Source organism: Diabrotica virgifera, chromosome 9 (assembly GCF_917563875.1).
Source record: "Diabrotica virgifera virgifera chromosome 9, PGI_DIABVI_V3a".
NCBI lineage: Eukaryota > Metazoa > Arthropoda > Insecta > Coleoptera > Chrysomelidae > Diabrotica > Diabrotica virgifera.
Window position 1 is genome coordinate 175,360,574 of NC_065451.1, and position 25,624 is coordinate 175,386,197.

Here is a 25,624-nt window from a genome sequence, read left to right on the forward strand (position 1 = left end):
CTAAGGAAGATGAGGGAATTCTACAATTTACAATTCACGTCTCATCTGCTCAGCGCGGTAAAGTTCCAACGAGAATGGTTTCCTTCGTACTCCAATCAGAGTAAATGTAAATCAAAAATAAATAACCATTTTCAATTTCGTTGCAAACCGAAAATACAGCCGAACCATATTCTAGACGCCTCAGTTTATCCATTTCCTGATTGAATGTATGTGTTTTCATCCCCCCCCCCCCGAAACGGGGTGGCCTTCACTCCCCGCCCCCCGCCAACTAATTTAACTGCTTCCTATATTTTTATCCAATTCACAAACACAATGTTTAGTCCTTCGTTAGCATCTTGACTCAAAATTAATTATGTTGTCTATATAGGTACACAGCAGTAAAGAATGTTCTTCTGCTTTACGTTTCGTAATAGCCTTGTTATTTTAAAAAGTTTTAAAATGAGTAATCGCGAAAAGTAATTCCTTCTTTGCGCTACATTCGTTAAAGTGCGAAATAGCCTCCGAATGCTTCTGACAAATAAAATATTGCTCACCGAAGTAAATAATTGTTTTCTTTTGTCACTACATTAAGTGCATATACATTTTTTAATGTCCATTTTGGAACATTTAAACACTTAAAATATAGCCACAAAGGTGGGTTTCTTAAAATATTAAACTGCTTAGAATAAGGTGAAGGCCTATGTTACGTTACGAGCACAATTAAAAATGGAAATTGTAATAAATAATACTACACTGCTGTACAAAAAAATCTATCCAAATTGGAGACAGTCGTACTGAAAAACTGCCGATAAAACGTGGAGTACGACAAGGTTGTGTTTTATCACCCACCCTTTTTAATCTGTACTCTGAAGAAATCTTTAGGGAGGCTTTGGATGACAGACAAGAGGGAGTAAGGCTAGGCGGAGAAGTAATCAACAATATTAGATACGCTGACGATGCAGCCATTCTTGCTGAAAATTTACAAGATCTTCAAACACTACTAAATCTAGTCAGTGAAGCAAGTTATCGGAGAGGCCTTAAAATCAACATTTCAAAAACAAAGTGGATGGCAGTTGGAAAGATTAATATAGATCAAGGTCAGCTTTCTCTTGATTGAGAGGAGTTAGAAAGGGTAAATCATTTCAAGTACCTTGAAAGCTGGTTAAATGTAAATTGTGACTCTGATGAAGAGATAATAACTAGGATCGAAATATCACGGAAGGCTTTTATGACCTGGAAACCAGTTTTATGCAACAGAAACCTGCCGATGAATATTCGAAAGAAGGTGCTGAAATGTTATGTGTGGTCTATCCTATTGTATGGTTGTGAGACATGGACGTTAAAAACCACAATGCTAAACAAAATAGAAGCATTCGAATTGTGGTGCTATCGACGAATCCTAAAGATATCGTGGGTTTCGCACACTTCCAATGAAGATGTTCTTCAAATGCTTGATTCAGAACGTCTGCTCATAAGAGGAGAAAAACAGAATACTTCGGTCATATAATTAGACCATTCTAAATACCATCTGCTTCGCCTTATAATACAAGGAAAAGTGGAGGGAAAGAGATGGATTGGTCGAAAGAAACTTTCATGGCTGCGTAATATTAGATAATGGTGAGGCTGCACAGTAGAAGAATTATTTCACGCAGCAGACGATAGAGAGAGATTTCAGGAAATTGTAAACATGATGACGGCCAACGTCTGAATACAGACACGGCACCTAAAGAAGAAGTACAAAAAAATTGGACATCTTCAAAGGGTGAAGAGTAGGATTATTGTGCCAGGGCCATACATTTTTAGACAGTCGGATTTCAATACGAAGTTCAATCACGATTATATCCCTTATGTACCCCCTCTGTGGCTCAGTGGTAAGGGAGACCTCTGGATCCAAGAGTTGTGAGTTCGAATCTCAGCTGGGTATACAATTTTTCATTTATTAAAAATTAATAAAAGAAACATAGTTTCCATCCTTGTGGGATCGGTACTTCTCTTTGTCTTTGACATATTCTTGTTCAGCGACCCCAAAAACCCCCGAGCATCAATTTAGTGACGAAAACCCTCGAAATTTCAGATGACGTGCCTTAGCAGTGAACCTGGGGCCTGATTCTAATTCATTTCGATGTCGCAATTTAATTTCGACTCTGCCATGACAGTCGCAATTTATAGCGATTCTTATTCATTTCGATATTAGTTCCAACTGGGGATATTAACGTTACCATTTTGACGCTGCTCAGAATTTGGGTTGGTCCTTCTGTTTCATCATCATCATTCTCTTTGCCTTATCCCTATGCGGGGTCGGCTTCCCTAATTGCATTTCTCCACACAATTCTATCTTGGGTCATATCAATGTCACCTTGCTAGCCACCTTGTTCCTGTCTCTCCCAATGCTCTCCATACTTTCCCAGAAATATCATCTGGTCCTACCGCTTTTCCTTTCTTTATTTTTTGAAGCGCTTGAGCCACTTCCTCGTTTGTTATTTTGGTGACCATTGCTGCTACTGTCTCCGTTGACTCTACAGGCTGTCTGTCAAATTCTTCATTTAATAAGCTGTCAACGTACTTTCTCTATCTCTTTTTGACATCCCTTTCGTGAACTAGTATTTTATTATTTTCATCTCGGATACATCTAATCTGATTAAAATCTTTTGCTTTATTTGCTCTCTGTTTGGCTATTTTATATATCTTCGTTTCGCCTTCCCAGGTATCAAGTTGATCGTATAGGTTTGAATACGCTTCTGCTTTGGCTTTTGCTACTGCTACTTTCGCTTCCTTTTTCGCCACCATATAGTTTTGAAGATCTGTGTCGGATCTGGTTTCTTGCCACTTTTTGGTTGGTCCTCCTGTTTATTGGATTTATTGGCTATGCAACCACCGCAACGTTTGTTGATAGTCTGGGCAAATTATCGGAAAAATGTCATTTTGGGAAAAGTTATTTACCAGCTATTTTATTGCTAAAATCGAATCTTAAGATTGCATATATTAGTAATATGGGGTATGACAAGTCCGCAGAAAGTGTGTTATTTTATTTATAAACAAATTAGCACTAATAAATCTTCTTTTTTTTCGATTAGTGCTCTGTAACTCCTAAGATTTTTCCTTTAAACCAAAAACACTCAAATAAAAATTCCCCGCAATTTAGTTCCGCACAAAGTTATTTTTTTTCCAATTTCCTTCAACAAAAATTTTACTCGGAAAATCCGAGTTTTCCCAAAAAAAATCTGCAGTTTTCAATTAAAATTTTAGGAAAGTAATTATTTATCAATAATTAAATAAATTGGTGACATGAAAGATTTTTTATAGTAGATTATATATCAGGAGGCCGGCGACAATCTAACCGATAGTTTAAAAATAATTAAAATGTTAATTAAAAAATTTGGGTCGAAATAATAACCAGAAAGATTATGATACACCAGAATAACTATGATTTTCGTATAAAAAAAGCACTATACCTATTCAACGTACTTTACAGAATTGAAATTGGACTATTTGAGCGGTCTCAGGAATGTTATAAAGAAACAATTTTTTGGCTTATAAACAAATAGAACCCCTCAGAAAATATCAGATTAAATTAAATTAAGTTAACGCTGTTGAAAAGGGCACGGCTTCTTCTTCGAAGAAAAAAAATCGAATTGAGTGGTTCCAGGTATAACCGGTCAAATTTGACCGGCATTTGGGACAGAGTTATAAACAACAGGATTTCAATCTTTGAACCGTTACCTTTTTATCCCGGTCCTCTTTGTACATACAAATTTTCATATCTTCAAGACATTCATAATAAACAAGATTTATGTCACCAAGTTATTTAATTATTGATAAATAATTACTTCCCTAAAATTTAAGTTGGAAATTTAAAGATTTTGTTTGGAAAACCCGAATTTTCCGAGGAAAATATCCGCCGAAGGAAATCGAAAAAAAAAAATATCTATGTGAGAATTAAATTATTATAGTGAATTTTTATGTGAGTGTTTTTGGTTTAACGTTAAAATCTTCTTGACTTACAGAGCAATAGTTGAAAAAAAAATTTCGGAGCGGTAATTTGTTTATAAACCAAATAGCACACTTTCTGCGGACTTTGCATAGCTATATTACTAATATATGAAATAGTAATATTTGATTCCAGCATGTCCAGCAATAAAATAGCTGGTACATAACTTTCCTTGTTTTCTACTAATTTTCCCAGATTATTACCTTACATCTTTCATTGAGTTGATAACTCACGTTGTGAATATTCTCAATTATTATTATATTTCTAATTTAATACTATTCTGTCTAATTCCTCCAAAACCAGCAAACCATAAAACCTAGCCATATTAATACCTTTTGTTTTAGTTTTCCTTGCAAGAAACAAACAAAACACATCTCCTAAACTAAAACTAACCTCGCTTTCGGTGTTCGGCCATTCATTCATGTCCGTGTCACAATAATTTAGACTCGAAATTATATTATCAACCTCTTTTTTGGAGTCGCAATTAATTTCGATAAGTCGCTATTTTGTGACATCATTTCGTTAGTTCAACTAAAATCCACAAGGCTCGCACAGTCGCATTTCAACTTCGCCATATTGATTGCGACTTATTTTGAGTCGAAATTTGAATTAGAATCAGGGCTCTGGACACTAAGTGCTTCGGTGGTCGTTCTGATGGCGTAAAAACCCCTGAGTAGGGGAAGGTGGGGGAATACCTCGCCCTTAAGCGGAAAAGGTGATTGCGAGCAACTAAAACTGATTGTGAAAATAAAATTTACATTGGCCTGTTGGCTATGGTATTGTCCAAAAATTGGCTATGCTCAATTTCGTTCTATTCAAACAGTTTAATATTAATAATATTCTTTCAACACTAGTGCATTTGCGCGATATTCCCCACCCCGTGGGGTAATTTCGCACACAGAGGGGTAATATCGAGCGTTAAAAATTTATGATAGATTCTATGATATTTATGTAAATACGTATTAAAAAAACACAAAATATTTGCAAATTGTTTAAACAAACTTTTTAAACAAACAAAAAACTTAAATCTTTAATTAAAACTGGGCAAAAAACTTATTGTCTACTTTGATAAACAATTATTGGTAATATAAAAAAAAATAAATTAATAACATAAGCTAAAAAAGGCCCAAATAAAAGCCATTAATCAACAAAATCTATGTAAAGTGAAAAAATAAAAAAATAAAGTATTATAAATATTTTGCCACATAACTCAATACGGGTAAAAACCGCGCGGTATTACCCCTCACGTATATTTTCCAAACAATAATGAATATAAAAAAAGTGGGGAAATTAATGTAAGATAAATTATGGTTAAACAAAGGCTAAAACACCATAGATGTACACTAACTCAAAAACAACTAAATAAGTTAAACACATTGGCTTACCTTGCTTATTTTGTGGTAGCAAAATATTATAAGGGCCACGTTGCAAACAGATAAATACGTATTAGCACCACGGGTGTGAACTTTACAGAATCTGCAATATCCGACACTATTTGGTTGGTTGACCGCTAGAGATCAGCACTAGCCGAAATTTTATAATAATTCTTAGAGAGCAAGAAACATGGTGCGCGGTATTGCCCCACCTTCCCCTAACAAAATTTGACCTTTAATATACTGCTTATTTTGACATCTTTGTGCACTTTTAGATGCATTTTATGCAGTTTAAAATGCAACTATGCATTTCCACCAATATTTCTATAGTAAGAATTTTTCCTGACATCATCCTGAACACAATGCAAAAAGTTGCAAGTCTCTACATAGGTGCTGTATTTAAAAATCCCTTCAAGAATTATGATGCCAAAAGAAGAAAAACATGATAAAGAGACAAAGAAGATGTACGAAAAAATCGATAGATCAAATCAAAGATATAGGTCAAGAAAGAGAGAAATCACTAGACCAATTAACGCTAATGACAAACGATAGACAAAATGAAAGTGACTGAAAGAGAATTCGGAACATAATTTGTCTCCTCAAAATGGCATATACATAGGGGAGTGCAATTAGAACGAAAACATGCATTTTTTCGGAATAATTCAAACAAGCTTATTGGCCGCTAATTGTTTATTAATTGTTTAAACAATAACAATTGTTTTGTATAAATAATTTTAAAAATATCGCTGAATTCATCATTTTACTTTGATCAAGTATGTTTCTATTTTGTTTTTGGTTATGCTGAATCCGAATATGGCATTACAATTTGAAAATTCTTATACAGAAGCTCTTATACAGTATGTTTGCGTAGCTAGGAACCACATGGAAAACTTTTTTATTATCAATTTTACGAAAAAAAGTTATTCTTCATAAAATACTCTGGATAGTCAAAAATCCAAACCTCAACCACCAGATATCAAATTTTATCAATTTTATACGAGTTATGTCAAAAATATGAATTTCTTTAAAGAGTAAAGTACCTTTTTATTCCCGAATACCAAAAAATGCTATAATGAAAAGTTGTTTGAGATTAAAAACTATGTTTTAATATACAATTACATTATTCTAATCGAAAAAAATTTTTCAATTTTTTTTTCAAATTACGGATACCTATCATTATTTTATTAAAATTATTATAAATATTTTATTATTCATTTTACGAAAAAAAGATATTCTTCATAAAATGCTCTACCTGGTCTAAAATCTATGATACAACCATCAGATATAAAACTTTTTCAGTTTTATACGAGATATGTAAAAATATGATTTTTTTTTAAGAGTCAAGTGCCTTTATTATTCACAATATTTTAATTAGAAGGATGTAGTTGAACACTGAAACATATTTTTTAATTCCAAATAACTTTTCTTCATAACAATTTTCGATATTGTGAAATATAAAGGTACTTTACTCTTGAGTGAAATTCATAATTTTTGACGTACCTCGTATAAAATTAATAAAGTTTTATATTTGATGGTTGCATCTTAGATTATATACGATGCAGAGTATTTTATAAAGAATAACTTTTTTCGTAGGACTGATAATAAAAAAGTTATCAATAGGTTCCAAGTTACGCAGACATACAGTATGAGCTAGAATTTTTTTTTGTTGAACATTTATTATTGTGGAAGCTTATTATTAAATGTATTTTAGATAAGTTTAACAGAAAAAAGTTTTGATCACTTTATATAAACATTTTTTTAGCTGGTAATTTTCGGGTTTTGTACATATTACATTTTTGTTATCTTTCTTAATTTTCTCAAAAAGAAATAGTTTATTTCATTTCTAAAGTAAAATAATTTAGTGCATTTTAAAGACTACATCCTGAGCTTTAAAAAAATTTCTATAAAACTGTAATAGATCTGTTGAAAATTTAGTAATACCGTCTTAAAGTGGTGTTAATTCTGTAAAACTATGAATTTTTCAAAAATTACATTTTTGAGACGTCGTATCATTTGAATTAAAGTTTTGAGAAATTTTTTTTGAATGAAACATCGTTTAGTAAGATGATTGAAAGGTAAGTTGTGCAAAATTGAGAGTTGTATAAGAAAAAATGTATTAGTTGTTACACATTTTTAAACAAAATTCATGTAAATCTCACTTTCAGCCTACACGGTACTTATGCCTATACATTTTGTTTCTTTTTATTATAAATCTAAGATAGCTTAATTATTCTTCTTTCATGTTCAATTTGTAAAATTTCATTTGATCGATTAGTTAAAGAATTACATTAAAATAACTCAACCGTGCACTTCGCCGTGCGCTAGTTTATAGTACGCCAATGTTTGTGAGAAGGGTGACTTTAGCGTTATAAATAAAAAATTATAGAAGCTACAGATTTAATTTTAGAAAAATCTTTATATAAGGTTTTTTTTGTAAAATTTTCTGAATTTTTTAATGGCGAAGTCGGTTTTTTCAAAAATTTATATTTTCGGAGTTATTTAAAAAAACATCTATTTTCGCAGTTCATTTGTTTAATAAAAAATGAAGCACCCACTTCTCGAGTAGAACTTTTTGATATGTTGTTTATTAAACATTTCTTAATGAAATTACAAAAAGTTTTATCTTGTTTGATTTTTTCCGAAGTGAAAATCTATATGCACTCCCCTAATAAGGATAATATGAAAACTATGAGATTTACATTGGATTCATAATATTTTCATTAAATTAATAAATATCCGTCTTTTTGTTTATTTTCCTTATATTTGGTGATATTTGCTGGTACCTACTTCTTATCACAATTTTTGTTTAACATTTGCAATCTGAACTTTCTCACTTTTAGCTAGTAGAGGTCAAAGTTTATCACATTTTAATTTTGATTTTTTTAGAGCACACATGTTACTCAACGTGGTGCAAAAATATTTTATAAATACTTGTTCCCATAATAAAAATTTTTAAGGCAACAATTTATTAAATCACAAGTGATAATTAACTAATAAAATAAACAAGTTTTTTTTTTAATATTTACGTTTTTACAATTTTATATTATCATAAATAATGTTCTTTATTGTATTAAACCTGTTAACTCCTGCGTCAATGAACAGAAAAAAATGTTAAAACAATAATTATAACTGACCCAAACTATTCTATTTTTAGGTTTTTGTATATTTTTATATACAATTTGAATGGTAAACAGTTCAAGATAAGAAAAGAAGTAAAAGCAACTTCACTCAAGATTCTTCTTTATATTTATGTGGGTCTTCCCCACATGAGTGAGCCATGTATTTGTCCTGTAAATAAAAACTCGCGGGATTATAGGTACATACTACCAAAAATACAGTGATTTGAAATAGAAAAATCTTTCAAAATAGCTAAAAAAATAATAAAGCTCCAGGACACGACGCGCAACGGTATAATTGCTGAGTTTCTAAAAATATGCACGACAGTAACAATAGTTATAGCATTGATTAATAAATATAGGGGAGCCTATATTTATCAATCAACGGTTATAGTGTCTTTTTCATAAGCATTTTTCAGTGCGTCACAAATGATAGAAAAAAAGGTAAGTCCGTGATAATACCAGAGACATGAAAAAGGATAGACTTGGCTAGGGATATGCCACTCAATGCATCGGGGTGTAACGTCGACATAGTATTGAGTGGTCTAGCCATCTTTGTCAGTCACATGCGCGGGATCGTTTGGTTAAAAGAGATAGATAGACCACCGATCGACTGTTTCCATTCTGTTTCCGCGTTACGCTTTTTTGGTGAGTATGCCGAATCTACGCTTAATATGTCAATGGAAAATACACATTTATGACATTTATTCTAACATGACATTTTAGTTAAATCTGACAGTTGTCACATTTTACTTGTAATTTGGCATAAAAACAAATCAAGATCTTTTGAGATTAACTTTCAATCTACTCAACTATTTATTACATTCAACAGATATTAACATAATTGAATGATTTTTTCATATTTGCCTTTTCTAACTTTTTCTAACTTTTTTAGTAAGTAATATCTCATACAATCTCATTGCTGCACAAATAATCATAACTTTATATCACTATAAATTTAATTTCATGTACACTTGACATGTACTTTACACTTGACTTTAATTCTGAATTATTTATTAATGATTTTATTGTTTGACACTTTTAATATTAAAAAAAAAATTTTAGCAAATTTTACCTAATTACTATTGTTCAATTTAATTTCAATATCTCCAACAAAACAAATTAAAATATTTTCACAATCACACCACAACTAATACACAACTGACCAATTCTGGTTTAGGAAAATTGCACAACCAATATTACATCTATTAGTTCTTGAACATCCAGAACAACATCTAATAATCCCAACTAAATTAAAATATACACTATTAATTAAAAATATAAAAATAACATCACTTTATATATAACTAACAATTTTTTGGTTTCACGGTTTAATGTCGTGTTTCCTTACTAATCCCCTCAAGATCCTGCCAATTATTTTGGTTTTGTTAATGCATTACATTCAAATCTGTCCCTCTACCGTCTCTCCCTTTAGCATAATATAGAGAAAAAGTATGATATTGAATACTACTATATTCTTCCCTTATACCGGAAAGTAAGTGTATATTTTATACTTATACTTAACATACTTTTGTTGCCACTACATTTGAATGCGTGCATGTATGTGAGTGTGAGGGTTGTAAACCATATTTACGTACATGTTAGTATTTATATGTATGCATAAATATATATACTTTAATATTGGCTTGATCATTACCCTTTTGATTTCAACCAGACCACTTAACTAACTCTGGTTTTTTGTTATTTGTAGCATTTAATTTTACTTTTACCGTGACCTGAAGATGCTGTGAATATTGTAGACAGCGAAACCGGTCGTCAGTTGTAAAATAAATTGTTTGTGAGAACGTCTCTCTTTTCTTTACTACAATAGTATGGACTCACACATGCAACCCATTCATTTTTTTTTTAAATCAATTGTGTTTATTGCATTTATAAAATGGTATTTTGTTTGATTTGTATAGTCTTATAAATTGTACAGATTATATTCGTAGATATATTATATAATTCGTAAATATTTTTTTTCGATTATAGCGCCATCTGTCGACAACTAGAATAACTAGAATAAATGTTATAAATGTCTGTAATCACAGACGTGCCTTTTTTCTGTCACATACAATTTAATGCGTTAGAAAGAAATCGAAAAACTGTGACACACTGAAAAATGCTCATGAAAAGGACTCTACTAACCGAGCTATTTAATAGATGATAGATGTCTTGCTAATAGCAAAATCCCCGGAGACCGGAACTATAATAGAGTCTATTAATACTCATACACAAAAAAGAAGACAAATGTGACCTAAAGAATTATAGGCCTATATCGTTGCTCAGTAAAGTGTATAAACTGTTTATGCGAGTTATTAACAATTAGTTGACTTGCAAAATGGATAATTACCAATCGGTAGAACAGACTGGCCTCCGCAAAAGATATAGTACATACTCCAGGGTAATAAGCTAGAAATAGACCATGTTCGGGACATTCAAAGATCCAGGTAGCTGACTACTTTTTCCTGTTTCCTGCCTAGAGTTTGCGTCCGTTTTTAATTATTAACAATTTAGTGCAAAAATCGCGATTTTTTAGATTTTTTGCACCCCATTCAAAAGCTAAATAGTTGACATAAAATTATAAAATTTAATTTTTTAGAACATTAAAAAACCTTCAAATGCCGACTTTTGAAAGTTAACAAGTTAATTTGTTGCTACGCAAACTGCAAAATAAGTAAAAATTGTTATTTGTTAATAACTTTTACTAAAACTACCTTAGAACTTTAGTGTTTCACTATTGGGTATTGGGATATTTAACAAACCCTCAAAATTTGAGACCGATCCATTAATTAGTTTAAGAGTAATTCTAATTGTTCATTTCAGAGACCTTTATTTTGCAATAACATGACAGAAAATAATGAAGAGAGGGCAATTCTGTGTAAGGCAAATGAAAGTAGAAAACTGATGCTATCAAAATGTACTAAAAAAAAAACAATGTGTGTGTACTTTGTACGCACGTAAAAAGTTATACTTCTATTATATGATTTCTTAAAAATAAATATACTTTAAACAGTTTGTTTTAATTTGTTTTAAACACCAAACTAATTTTGTGCTTACCGCTTTCAAAAAAAAATAAAAAAAAGTATAGGATTGCTCCGGATTCGAACTCAAGACCTCTCGATCTCTAGCCGAATGCTATACCAAATACGCTACGAGGACTGTGTCTGTATCGATTCGGACGTACCTAATGACAATTCACGGTAACAAACAGACAAGGCGAAGTATAATAAATATTATATAATAAAATATTTTTTCTACAACCGTGTTAAAAATGCAACTTTTAGCACTCCATACGAGCGTTAAAAATGCTACTTTAAGGCACTAGTGCCTTAAAATTTTTAAGGCACTGCAGGTCGTATTGACCGTATAGGCAATTTTGATGTAATGCCAAAAAAATATAAAAATGGAATGTCAGTCAAGTTCAAGTAAAAGTTTTTGTAGATATTGTCCTGTAATTATGTTTGTAGAAAAAATATTGTATGATATGCGTATTAAAAAGTACATTTTTAAGGCACTCATGTGAATTATGGAACTCGCTATCGCTCATTCTTCAGACTTTCACATGTGTGTCTTAAACGTGTACTTTTAACACTTATATCATAAATAACTATTAATAATACTCATCTTACTCCTGAGAAAGACAAATCCAAAGACACAAAAATTATAATAAATATATTTACTAAAAACACTAATATATTCTTTTCACACCTTTTCTTGCACTGACTGATATATTTATACATAACTTGAAAGATTTAGCAACTAAACGCCATACTGTCTGTGTGCGCATGCGCGCAGTATTATGAAATTTTACTCTCAATCGCGCCTAAAGAGGTATAACTTCAAAAAGATAAAAAAATTGTCTAATATAGTCAAAAATCCTAATGCCAAATTTGTGAAATTTTGTAGTTTATAAACATTTAGAATAACTTTAAAAATATTGTCCGTATAGACAAGGCGAAAACGGCGGGTTCGAAGGGAAAAATATTCCCATGAGATTTTTTTGCATAATCACATTCGTGAGACATCCCAGAATAAGGTTCAAGAAGTCGCCCAAGTGAAAAGTGGGCCAATTTTTTTTTAACAATTTTTTTTAAACAAATTGCAAGAATCAATATTTTTGGCCCGACCAATTTTTTCTTTAATTTTTTGGACCATTCTGGACAAAAAAGATCTCTTATAATTTTTCTCTAAAGTTGATCGTTTTCGACTTATAAGCAATTTAAAATTGAAAAAAACGAAAAATGGCGATTTTCAAGGCTTAATAACTCGGTTAAAAGTTATTATTATGAAAGTCAATATATGACTAAATCAAAGTTTGAAGTCCCCCCTACAAGATCCTGAAGAAATTTTTGTCATTATTTTATTACTAAGCTGTTATTTTTAAGTAATAGTAATAAGCGCCATGCACGTGTGCGGGGCTGTAAATGCTGAGTGCGAGAGAGAAGCTATTCCAGCAGTCCAATTGTGCATCTTACTCGCACTCACATTTACAGCAGCGTCAATACGATACAAACACTCATTGTTATTAATTAAAAATAACAGCTTAGTAGTAAATTAATCACACAGATTTCTTCAGGATCATGTAACGGCGACTTTAAACTTTGATTTAGTCACTTTCTGACTTTCAAAATAATAATTTTTGACCGAGTTATTAAGCCTTAAAAATGGCCATTTTCGCGTTTTTCAAATTTTAACTTGCTTATAACTCCAAAAAGATCAACTTTAGAGAAAAATTATAAGAGACCTTTTTTGTCCAGAATGGTCCAAAAAACCTAAAAAAAAATTAGTCCGGGCCAAAATATTGATTTTTGCAATTTGATTAAAAAAAAATTGTTAAAAAAAAATTGGCCCACTTTTCTCGTGGGCGACTTCTTGAACCTTATTCTGGGATGTCTCACGAATGTGATTATGTAAAAATATCTCATGGGAATATTTTTCCCAATGAACCCGCCGTTTCCGCCTTGTCTAGTAGAAAAAATCATTTTACATATTAGAAAAGCTGGCATTTTACACGAATTTTTAAAAATGTATTCAATTGGTGACTCGTCGTGGTAAGTGAAGGGAGAGCTGGGAGCCGACAAATGCACGAGTTTAAAAACTAAAAAAGGCAACTTAAAACTACTATCATTTTCTATATCTCGGGATCTACTGAATATATTTTGATCGTTCTTTTTTTTAATTCGTATGTAATTTTTCTGTACATTACAAATATGCAATTTGTCTAGACATTTATTAATTAATAAACAGTCTAATTTCTTTAAACAATTTTTGAAAAAATAATTTTTTCCCAAAAATCCATGATTTTATTCATACTATCGTTAATAATCATAGAAAAAGTTAAGGTATACTTTAATAAATAAATTATCTTCAATCAATAATTATCTAATAAAAATCATTTATTTATTAAAGTGTACTTTAACTTTTTCTATGATCATTAATGATACTATGATTAAAAAAATAGATTTTTGTAAAAAAAATATTTTTTGAAGAAGTGTTTAAACAAATTAGACTGTTTATTAATTAATAAATTTATAAACAAATTGCATATTTGTAATGTACGTAGAAATTACATACAAATTAAAAAAAGTAAGATCAAAATCCATTGAGTTGATCCGGAGATACAGAAAATTATATTCGGTTGAAATTGCTTTTTCGGTATGTTAACTCGGTGGATTTGTAGGTTCCCCCTAGTAATCGTCTGAACTACATTTTTGAAAAATCGTAGAGGGTGCTGTGAAGGTACAATGTTTGTGCAAATTTTTTAAGAAAAAATGCAAATACCATTCTTTAAAATGGCATTAATGAGATTCCTTAATAATTATAAACAAATTAGCTGTCAATTAAAAAAAAAAACATATGGCTGACTTTGTCCCAAATGAACCCAGGCTAAATTTTTTTATTTGAAAATTCGTGATAAAATACTATTTTTTAGCATATATAAAAAGGTTGTTTCTACGGACAACATTTTTAAAGTTATTCTAAATGTTAATAAATTACAAAATTTCAAAAATTTGGCATTAGGATTTTTGACTATTATTTTTTTATCTTTTTTTAATACATTTTGATACTATCACTTTTCTACTTTCATTTGGCATACTCAGAATTGCTCTATCTTCATTATTTTCTGTCTTATCTTATTGCAAAATAAAGGTCTCTGGGATAAACAAATAGAATAACTCTTAAACTAATTAATGGATCGATCTCAAATTTTGAAGGTTTGTTAAGTACCCCAATACCCAACTTTGGGTGACACACTTAAGTTCTAAGGTAGTTTTAGTAAAAGTTATTAACAAATAACGATTTTAACTTATTTTGCAGTTTGCGTAGCAACAAATTAACTTTTTAACTTTCAAAAATCGGCATTTTGAAGGTTTTTCAATGTTCTAAAAAACTGAATTTTGTAATTTTATGTCAACTATTTAGCTTTTGAATGGAGTACAAAAAATCGAAAAAATCGCGTTTTTGCACTAAATTGTTAATAATTAAAAAACGGACGCGAACTCTAGGCAGGAAACAGGTAGGGTTTCTTCCTATAAGTCTACAATAACTAAAAAAGTAGTCAGCTACCTGGATCTGAAAGTGTCCCGAGCAAATCCTAATTACTCTGGACTATTATATTCTTTTTATATGATTACCAATACAAGATATGAGAGATCTTTTTCTTAAGATTCCACCTTCTATTGAAGGTTGGATATCAACTTGGAAATTATTATTTTACTTATAGCAGCTCTAAATAGTTGGTCAGAGTTGGGACTAAACCAATCCATTAGATTTCGTGACCAGGAGGTTCGTCTTCTTCCTATTTTACCTTTTATTTTGCCCTCCATAATTAAAAGCAGCAGACTATAAGGAGGACATCTTACTATATGACCGAAATATACAAGCTTCGGTCTCTTAGTTGTCCCTATAATTTCTTTCCCTTTATTACCCTATCAAGGACTTCAATATTGTTAATCCTGTCTGGCCATGACATTCGTAGTATTCTTCGATGAAACCAACCCTCAAAAACTTTCAATTTCTTAATATCTAATTGCTTCAATGTCCAGGCCTCAGATCCATAGAGCAAAGTTGTAAAAACGTAGCAGAGCAACAACCTTATCCTTAGATCCATTCTCTACGTCTCTACTACATAACAGATGTTTCGCATATTTTGCCCTTGCTATTTCTATACAGTTTTTAATCTATGTCTGTTACTGTTCTGCATTTGAACTAACCAATGTTCCTAGATATTTCTATTTGTTTATGGTCTACCCTCTCTCTCTCTCTCTTCAATCCTGACCCCCCGGAGGGAGTGTAGTGGTCGACGTGATGTCGTGTATTGTCCGTCTCCAAAGATCTCTGTCTCTGGTCATTTCTTTTAACTCATGCATAGGTCTTTTGCATATTCCTGTAATTTGATCGATCCATCTTGTTAGGGATCTTCCTCGTGATCTTCGACCTTCCACCTTTTCTTGTATAATGAGCCTTTCCATGTTTTCTGTGTTTGCTCTCATAACATGTCCAAAGTATTTTAATTGTTAGAGATGGACTTTACTGGAGAGTCGTTGGCTAACTTTTAGTTCTCTTAAAATTGAATTATTTGTTCTATGGTAGCTCCAAGGAATTCGTAGCATTCGTCTCCAACAGAACATTTCAGTAGCGTCTATCTTTCTTCTTTCCGAATTTCTCAGGGTCCAAGATTCAAATTCGTAGGTCAGTATTGGGAATATTGAGCAGTTGATCAACCTCATCTTTAACGCTCTTGAAATTTGACAGTCCTTCCATATTGTGGTCATTTTTGCTGTGGCGACTTTTGCTAGATCACACCTACGTTTTATTTCTTCCTGTAGTAACCTTGTGTTTGTGATTAATGATCCCAGATATAAGTATGAGTTCACAACTTCAAACCGATCAATTGTGGTTATATGTGGATGATTGTTATGTAGTCTATCCACTATCATGATCTTTGTCTTTGATATGTTGAATTGCAGACCAAATATTTGACTTTCGAATTCAACCAGTCGTATAAGATCAATCAGCTCTGCTTGACTATTTGCAAGAAGGGCTGGGTCATCTGCGAAACGTAGGTTATTTATTTTATGACCATTTATTGAGATGCCTTTTTCCCATTCTTCAAATGCTCTTCTTATAATATGCTCTCCATATATATTAAATAATTGTGGAGATAGTATACATCCCTGCCTGCCACCCCGTTCTGGATAAAATTCGTTTGAAAGTGTGTCAAGCACTTTAACTGACCCAGTAATGTGTTCGTATAGTTCAGTTATAGGCGAAATAAGGTGTTGGGGTACGCCTACTTCTGTTAGTATTCGCCATAAGTGTCTCCACTTGACCCTGTCGAACGCCTTACGATAATCTATAAAGCAGATGTACAGTGGAATATTGAATTCCCTAGATTTTTCGATTATCTGTCTTATATTCAACAGGTGTTCTCGAGTACCTCTACCTTTGGTAAATCCAGTTTGCTCTTGTGGAATTTCTCTTTGAAGGAATGTTTTTAGTCTCTCATTGATTATATGTAGCATTATTTTACTGGCATGTGATATAAGAGAAATAGTTTTATAATTGTCACATTTATGGAAGCTGCCTTTTTATGAATTGCCGTTATTGTAGATTCTGTCCAGTCTTCAGGCCATTGTTTAGAATGCCATATTTGGTTACAGAGCAGATGAAGTAATTTTACGCCAGTTTACCCTCTCTATCTGGATATTATTAATATGGAGTGCCTCGTTTTCTTTTGGATGTTTTGTAATGATCATGAATGTGTTTCTCTTTAAGTTCATTTTAATACCAAATATGGTACGTGTTTCGCTCAGCCTTTCCAGTAGAGTAGTTCCAGCCTTCATGAGAGATGTTTACAGTTTAGATCATATTCAGCATAGTTTTGATTTCAAACTGGTATACAAATGACGTATTTGAATTTTTTACTTACCTATATTTTGATTAGTCAATACATGTCCCATTTAAGTCACATTAAAATTCAAATTCTGTCAAATTAAACAACACACCTTTGCTTAGAATCACACACCACTTTCACTAGGAACTAAACTATCAAATTGTTACGTGTGTCACGTAAGAAACGGACCAGGTATGGGGTCAGAAACGATAACTAAATCAGAAATGATACATTGTCATTTAAGTACATTAATTATTATCATGAATAAAAAAATAAAAGATATGTTATCAGTCAGTAGTAAAACAAAGCGACTTTTTAATAACACTACTTTTAACGATTGTTCTGCTGCTTATCATGTATGTACTTAATATGCAAAGCGATAATACTCCGTAATATTTTGAATAATAAAGTGAAACATTCGAAAAAGTAGAAGGCAGAAAGGACCACCTACAAGACGAAGAGAAAGGCGGGGGTGCAAGACGTACTAAGATGGGGAAGAGATATGGACCAAGAGCTAACGTCTGAAAAAAAATCATTTCAAGCTTCAACTTTCAGCTTCACATTACGAAATTAGTTAGATTGTTACAGGGTTTTCGATAACATAGTGGCAGACCAAACGTATGTTTTTTTAAATCGAACACCCTATATTTTATTTTATATTCGAAATCCTCTTAACTTCCCCATCACAAAAATATAAAGGTTTGTTATGTTATATAGGGCTTTTACAAAGTTATAACCAATTTTTTATGAAAATCGTAATAAGTTCAGCTCACTGTATAAACAAAAAAAAAAGCACAACAGCGATGGTTTATTGGTGCCATATTTTTTTGTTGATTGTGAAAATTTTTAAGAATTGTTGATATTGCTAATTTTCCTTATATCGAATACAGGGTGAGTCAAAACGCAAGTACATTCTTTTCTCAGAAATTTTAAATGGAACACCCTGTATTTTATATTACTATCGAAAAATATCATTACCGTACTTTAATTTTTGTAAAATATTCCCTATGCCTAAATTTGTCAGTTTTCGAGATATTTTCATTTTTCAGAGCAAGTTATTAATTAGGGTGTTCTATTTAAAATTAGTGTGAAAATAATGTACTTGCGTTTTGACTTACCCTGTATTCGATATAAAGAAAATTAGCAATATCAACCATTTTTATAAATTTTGACAATCAACAAAAAAATATGGCACCAATAAACCATTGCTGTTGTGCTTATTTTTATTTATACAGGGAGCTGAACTTATTACGATTTTCATAGAGCATTGGTTATAACTTTGTAAATACCCTGTATAACATAACAAACCTTTATATTTTTGTGATCGGAAAGTTAAGAAGATTTCGAATATAAAATAAAATATGGGGTGTTCCATTTAAAAAAACAAAAGTTTGGTCTGCCTCTATGTTATCGAACACCCTGTAACATTCTTACTAATTTTGTAATGTGAAGCGCAAAGTTAGCTACAATTTTTGTTATTAACTTTTATTGCTATCTATTACTATAGCGGATCTACTAAGCTTTTTCACACTAAGCGATCACCCTGATTTTGTGTTTACCTGTACACAGGTGTGCTGCGCAGTAATGAGCGCAACCTGTATCAGCAGCCAGATCGCCTGTACGGTGTTCGAGGAAGCATAGGGAACAAGTTATGAAAGAATCAGCCGTCTCTCTCTTAGACCAATAGACCTTCCCTTCATCGAAGGTTGGCGACCATTAACTTAAATTCTGGAAGAGAACTTCTCTCGTCCGATGCCACGTCTTCCTTCGATCATTCCTTCAACGATCAACTGCAGAAAACGGTAGGTACTTATCGTTTCTAAAGATATGGCCAAAATAAGTTACTTTTCTTCGCTTAACTATTATAAAAATTAGAATACGCAATAATATTCTGGAAAAGTTATGCAGTACCACACAGGGTTCCTAAGTAGTTCAGAGAAATAAGGAATAAAATATCCTGTTGGTGACACAACCCCCTCCAGGCCGAAACCAAATTTTTTGAGTAGTATGAACATCTACAGCGTGTCTACTGAAGTTGGAAACATATGGGAAACTTTTTTGTTATTCATTTTACGAAAAAAAAGTTATTCTTTATAAAAAGTTCTGCATGCTCTAAAACCTAAGATACAATCATTAGATATCAAATTTTTTCAATATTATACGAGGTATGTCAAAAAATATGAACTTCGTTCAAGAGTATAGTACCTTTATTTCTCTCGATATCGAAAATTCTTATTATGAAAAGTTATTTGGAAATAAAAACTAAGATCAAATATGCAATTACATGCTTCTAATTGGAAAAAAATATTTTCCAAATTTTTCTCAATTTTATTGATATTTTAACTTCGTTTTTATTTATTACACATACAATAACTCTTTTATTATTACTTTTACGAAAAAAGGTATTCTTTATAAAAAGCTCTGTATATCCTAGGACCGAAGATGCAACCATCAGATATAACATTTTATTAATTTTATACGAGGGATGTCAAAAAATATGAATTTCACTCAAGAGTAAAGTACCTTTATTTTTCACAATATTGAAAATGGTTATTAAATAAAGTTGTTTAGAATTAAAAACTATGTTTTAATATGCAATTACATCCTTCTAATTGAAATATTGTGAAATATAAAGGTACTATATTCTTGAGCGAATTTCTTATTTTTTGACATACCTCGTATAAAATTAATAAAAGTTGATATATCATGGTTGTGTCTTAGATTTTAGACCATGCAGAGCTTTTTATGAAAAATAACTTTTTTTCGTAAAATGAATAATAAAAGAGTTATTATATTTGTAATAATTAAAAACGGTGTTAGGTACGTATTAAAAATTTTTTTTTTTAATTAGAAGCATGTAATTGCATATTTGATCTTAGTTGTTAATTCCAAACAACTTTTTATGATAAGAATTTTTGTTATTGAGAGAAATAAAGGTACCCTTGACCGAAATTCATATTTTTTGACATACCTCGTATATTATTGAGAAAATTTGATATCTGATGATTGAACCTTAGGTTTTGGGACATGCAGAACTTTTTATAAAGAATAACTTTTTTTCGTTAAATTAATAATAAAAAAGTTTCCCATATGTTTCCAACTTCAGTAGACACGCTGTATATTAATAACCTATATGTTTCCTGCAGCCGATTTTGATTATATACATAGTTATAAACAAATGAACATAAAAAAACGGTAAATTTTCGCTTTTTTCGTCTATAACCAAAAAGTTAAGTATTTTAAACAAATTTGAGAGTGAGAAACTCATAAATCGTACAAAAAACTTCAATATGGCGTTCGCTGAATATGTCTTCCTTATTGGTTGCTTAGAAAATTGCAAAATAAATCATAAATTTTGAGTTTTTATAAATATTCATAACTTATGTAAAAATTAACTTCGAACGTTCTTATTACATGGAAAGCTATTTAATTTGTTTATCCCAAATTAATTTGTCTTGCAACGCTATAAGTCAGAAAATAATGAAGTTACATTAATACTTTGGATAGTTTATGAAAGAAGAAGATTTATACTATTAATTTACTTAAAAAAAAATGACATAAAATAATTCTAAATACTGCAAAATTATTTTGCAAAAACATGTGAATTAAAAAAAGGGGGGGGGGGGCTAACTTTGTCCCTAATTGTCCTAGGACAATTGTTTTTCTTTCTAAATGTGTATAACAATTCAGTCTTTCCAAATATGAAAAAATAATTTTTCTACGGGTAACGGTTAAAAAGTTATTCTAATTGTTTATAAGTAAGCAAAAAATCGACGTGTTTTTGCAAAACAATTTTACACTGTTTAAAATACTTTTTGTCATTTTTTTTAATTAAGTCAATAGTATAAATGTTCTTCTTCCATAAACTGTCAGAAGTCTTACTGTAACCTCATAATTTTCTGGCTTATGGTGTTGCAAAAAAATGAATTTGGGATAAACAAATTAAATAACTTTTAAACTATTTGACCAATTACTTTGAAATTTAAAATATAATTTAAGCACCAGAAGTCTTAGCAATTCGTGTTATAACAAGGTTCTAAGTTAATTTTTACATAAGTTATGAATATTTATAAAAACTCAAAATTAATGATTTATTTTGCAATTTTCTAAGCAACCAATAAGGATAGACATATTCAGCGAATGTCATATTGAAATTTTTTAGACGATTTATGAGTTTCTTACTCTCAAATTTGTTTAAAATGCTTAACTTTTTGGTTATAGACGAAAAAAGCGAAAATTTACCGTTTTTTGATCTTCATTTGTTTATAACTATGTATATCATCAAAATCGACTGCAGAAAACATAAAGGTTATTAATATAGATGTTCATACTACTCAAAAAATTTGGTTTCGGCCTGGAGGGGATGTGTCACGAGAAAAATCTTATTTCTCTGGACTAAAGCGGCTATACCTAGATTGACAGCACTGGGGCTCGTGTATCCCATTGCGGAGTACTCTTCACGTGTGGCTCAACAGCCTGCACACCAAGAGATTGACGTCCAACTAAACCAGGCTTTGCGCATTTTATCAGGCACAATCAAGGTCACATCAAAGTACTGGCTATCAGCCCTGAGCCACATAGTCCCCTCCCTCACACGCTCATCGAGAACATGCCCTTGTCAGGGAGTATAGAAAAATTAACGCCGATCCTGTGCTCCACTCTCAAGTTGGTCTCATCCGCAGAGACATAAGTAGGCTTCGTTCAAGAAACAATCCTCTAGATTCTGCAAGAATTCTAATTAAAAGGAACTTCGGGATAACCGACCGTTGGCAAGAAGATTAGAAGAAGAATGCAGCGCCTGACACCCTGAATACGCAATGTATTACAAACAAGCCAGAGGGTTGCGAGCAGCCAAGACGAATCTGGACCACACAGAACAGAATAAGAACAAACTATGGCAGGTGCTCCGACTCACTCTTCAGGTGAATGAAATTTGGTGGGTTTTAAGAGGTACTTATTGGGCATTTTTAGACATACAATTAAGAACTTTATACAATTAAGAAAAAAATTAGTACGCCACTGACATATTTCGAATTAAAAATCATTTTTGAATTCCTCGTTCAATTTACAACAACAAAAAATGATCTTGTCTTTTTTCATACGAGGCGCCGTTTTTATGCAAAAAAATAAATAATCTTAACGTTTACAAAGTATTTGAAATAAGTTTTTATCCATATGAAAACTACCTCGAGTAGGTACTTTATAAAGCCAGATCCACATCAACAAAAATTTATGTGTGTGTTGTATTTTAAAACACAAAAAAATATTTTGCGGCACAAATTTAAATCTGGTCAAGTATTTTTACGACGTAAATATTTATTTTGTGCCTTGTACCGCCGAATCCACTTAGCGACAAGTGGATAATCAGGTCTACATTAACACTGATGTGCGGCGAAAATTTCTTTGAAGTGGACTGAAAAACCGACAGCACAACGGATAGCGTGTGTTGTCCGAAAATATTTTTGGATAAATCCATGCGGCGCACAGTCCACAGCAACAAAAGGTTCAACGCACACGAGCAAAGGGCCTAGCCGGGTAAGATGGTGAAAAGTGCTCCCAACTCGATTTAAATTCCATACAGGCCACTTTTTAGCACATATAGAGGAACTCACTTTTTGAAATTTTTAGCCCCCTAGATGGTCACGTGATCCCCCTAGAGCCTAATTAGGTTTTTCTGTTTTTATTTTTTACCTCAGCCGCATCAAGAGCTAGCCAAAAACTTTATTTAAAAAAGTTGTAAGTTTCAAAAAGATCTATATGAAAAAATTTTTTTTATAATTTTTGGCGGGAAATTCGAATTTTTAGAACAATTTTAAACATTTAAATAACTCTGAAAAAAAAAACTAAGATATTCGTTTTTACGAAAATTAATTATAATGTGTATTTTTGCACAATATTTCACCCTGAATTTTTTCAGATTTTTAAAATGGGTGAAACGTACCTTTAAAAATAAAAAACCGCATTTTTTCGTTTTTTTTTTTCGTTTTTTGATACAATTTTATACATATTTTTCAAAAAAGGTAACACCGTTACTAGAATAGGTAAAAAACTGAAAAATAATTGGGGTTTGTTTAATAAAAAATTTTTGTAACGCCAATAATTTTCAAGATACAGGGCGTTGAAGAAAACAAAATTTTACACATTTTTTACGATTTTGCCGAAACTACTGGCACTATTGTAATAAAACTTGTCAGGTTTTAAGAGGTAGTTATTTTGCATGTTTTGACATACAATTAAGGATTTGATATTCATCATTGGCGCGCATAGGGGTAATGGTCCGAATTTTCAAGGAAAAAAGATAGTACGCCACTGACATATTTCAAATTAACAATCATTTTTGAATTCCTCGTTCCATTTGCAATAGAAAAACTATCTTTTCATTTTTTCATACGATGCGCCGTTTTGCTGCAAAAAATAAAATATCTTAACGCTTCCAAAGTATTCGAATTAATTTTTATAATGGATGTACGAGTTTATGTAGATGTAGAAACTACTAGAAGTTCGAATACTTTGTAAGAGTTAAAATCTTTTATTTTTGAATAAAAACGACGAGTCGTATGAAAAAATAAGAAGATAGATTTTTTGTCACAAATTGAACGAGGAATTCAAAAACGATTGTTAATTTGAAATATGTCAGTGGCGTACTATCTTTATTCTTTAAAAAGTTCAGACCATTACCCCTATGCGCGCCAATGATGAATATCAAATCCTTAATTGTATGTCAAAACATGCACAATAACTACCTCTTAAAACCCGCCAAGTTTTATTACAATGGTACCAGTAGTTTCGGCAAAATCGTAAAAAATGTGTAAAATTTTGTTTTCTTCAACGCCCTGTATCTTGAAAATGGATGGCGTTACAAAAAATTTTTATTAAGCAAACCCCAATTATTTTTCAGTTTTTTACCTATTCTAGCGACGGTGTTACCTTTTTTGAAAAATATGTATAAAATGTATCAAAAAACGAAAAAAAAAACCGAAAAAATGCGGTTTTTTATTTTTAAAGGTACGATTCACCAATTTTAAAAATCTGAAAAAATTCAGTGTGAAAGATTGTGCAAAAATACACATTAAAATTGATTTTCGTAAAAACGAGTGTCTTAGTTTTTTTTTTAGAGTTATTTAAAAGTTTAAAATTGTTCTAAAAATTCGAATTTCTCGCCAAAAATTATAAAAAAAAATTTTTCATATATATTTTTTTGGAACTTACAACTTTTTTAAATAAAGTTTTTGGCTAGCTCTTGATGCGGCTGAGATAAAAAATAAAAACCTAAAAAGCCTAATTAGGCTCTAGGGGGGTCACGTGACCACCTAGGGGGCTAAAAATTTCAGAAAGTGAGTTCCTCTATATGTGCTAAAAAGTTGCCTATATGGAATTTAAATCGAGTTGGGGGCACTTTTCACCGTCTTACCCGGCTAGGCCCTTTGTGTCAAATACAACGTACAACATAAATTTTTTTTGATGAGGATCCGTCTTAAGGCCGGCCATTGGTAATGTTACAAGTATAGGCGATCCCATCACCTTTATAAAGTACACCACTCATAATCTAGAGCATATATGTATACCGAAAAATGCTTAACCTACTAACAATATATCTCGCTAATTACAGCCATATTTTTGCTGCCCTACCTGTTGTGTATTGTTTATAAAAAAATGTGAAAGTTTTGCTTTTTTTTCAATAAATATAAGAGCGTTTATATCTAAATTACTCAAGTATTTAAATGAATTTCATGATAAAAGTCCGTTTAGCACTAGCCTATATGTAACGGAAGGATGTAACGTTAAAAAAATGTGAATTAATAAAGTACTTTTTGCGTGGTGTACTTTTAAAATAAATTTCTGGAATTAATAGAAATTGGCATGTGAAACGTAAATCTTGTACATATAATACACAAAAAGTATAGGAATCTGTAAGAATCTAAGCTCTGTTAATGTAGCGATTATGTATAAGATGGCGCTACGAAAAAAATTAAATAAACATCAAAAATTCAGGAGCGTAATGGCCCGTTTGAAACTTTCCTTAGGAAATTTCGGTACTTGACAAATATGAGTTTATTAGGGGTTCGGACAAATAATCCCCGGACAAAAAATCCCCACAAATTATCCCCGGACAAAAAATCCCCACAAATAATCCTCACAAATAATCCCCACAAATAATCCCCACAAAAAATCCCGGACAGATAATCCCCACAATTTTTTTTTGACAAAATATCCCCGCAAAAAATCCAGGACAAAAAATCCCCACGAAATATTTTTGCCGAATAAAGTT

General features: G+C 31.4%; 1 protein-coding gene across 3 annotated transcripts in view; it reads right to left on the reverse strand.

Annotated features, from left to right (window-relative positions):
• Positions 1-25,624, reverse strand: part of LOC126891952 (E3 ubiquitin-protein ligase RNF19A) — a 507,192-nt gene that overhangs the window by 256,264 nt on the left and 225,304 nt on the right. The window contains exon 1 of one of the 3 annotated variants that reach the window (XM_050661303.1): positions 17,392-17,564. The exons of the other annotated variants lie outside the window; for them this stretch is intronic. The gene's annotated coding sequence lies outside the window, so the exon portion shown is untranslated. Of the gene's footprint in view, positions 1-17,391; positions 17,565-25,624 lie in introns of those variants that run through there. 3 annotated transcript variants of the gene reach the window in all.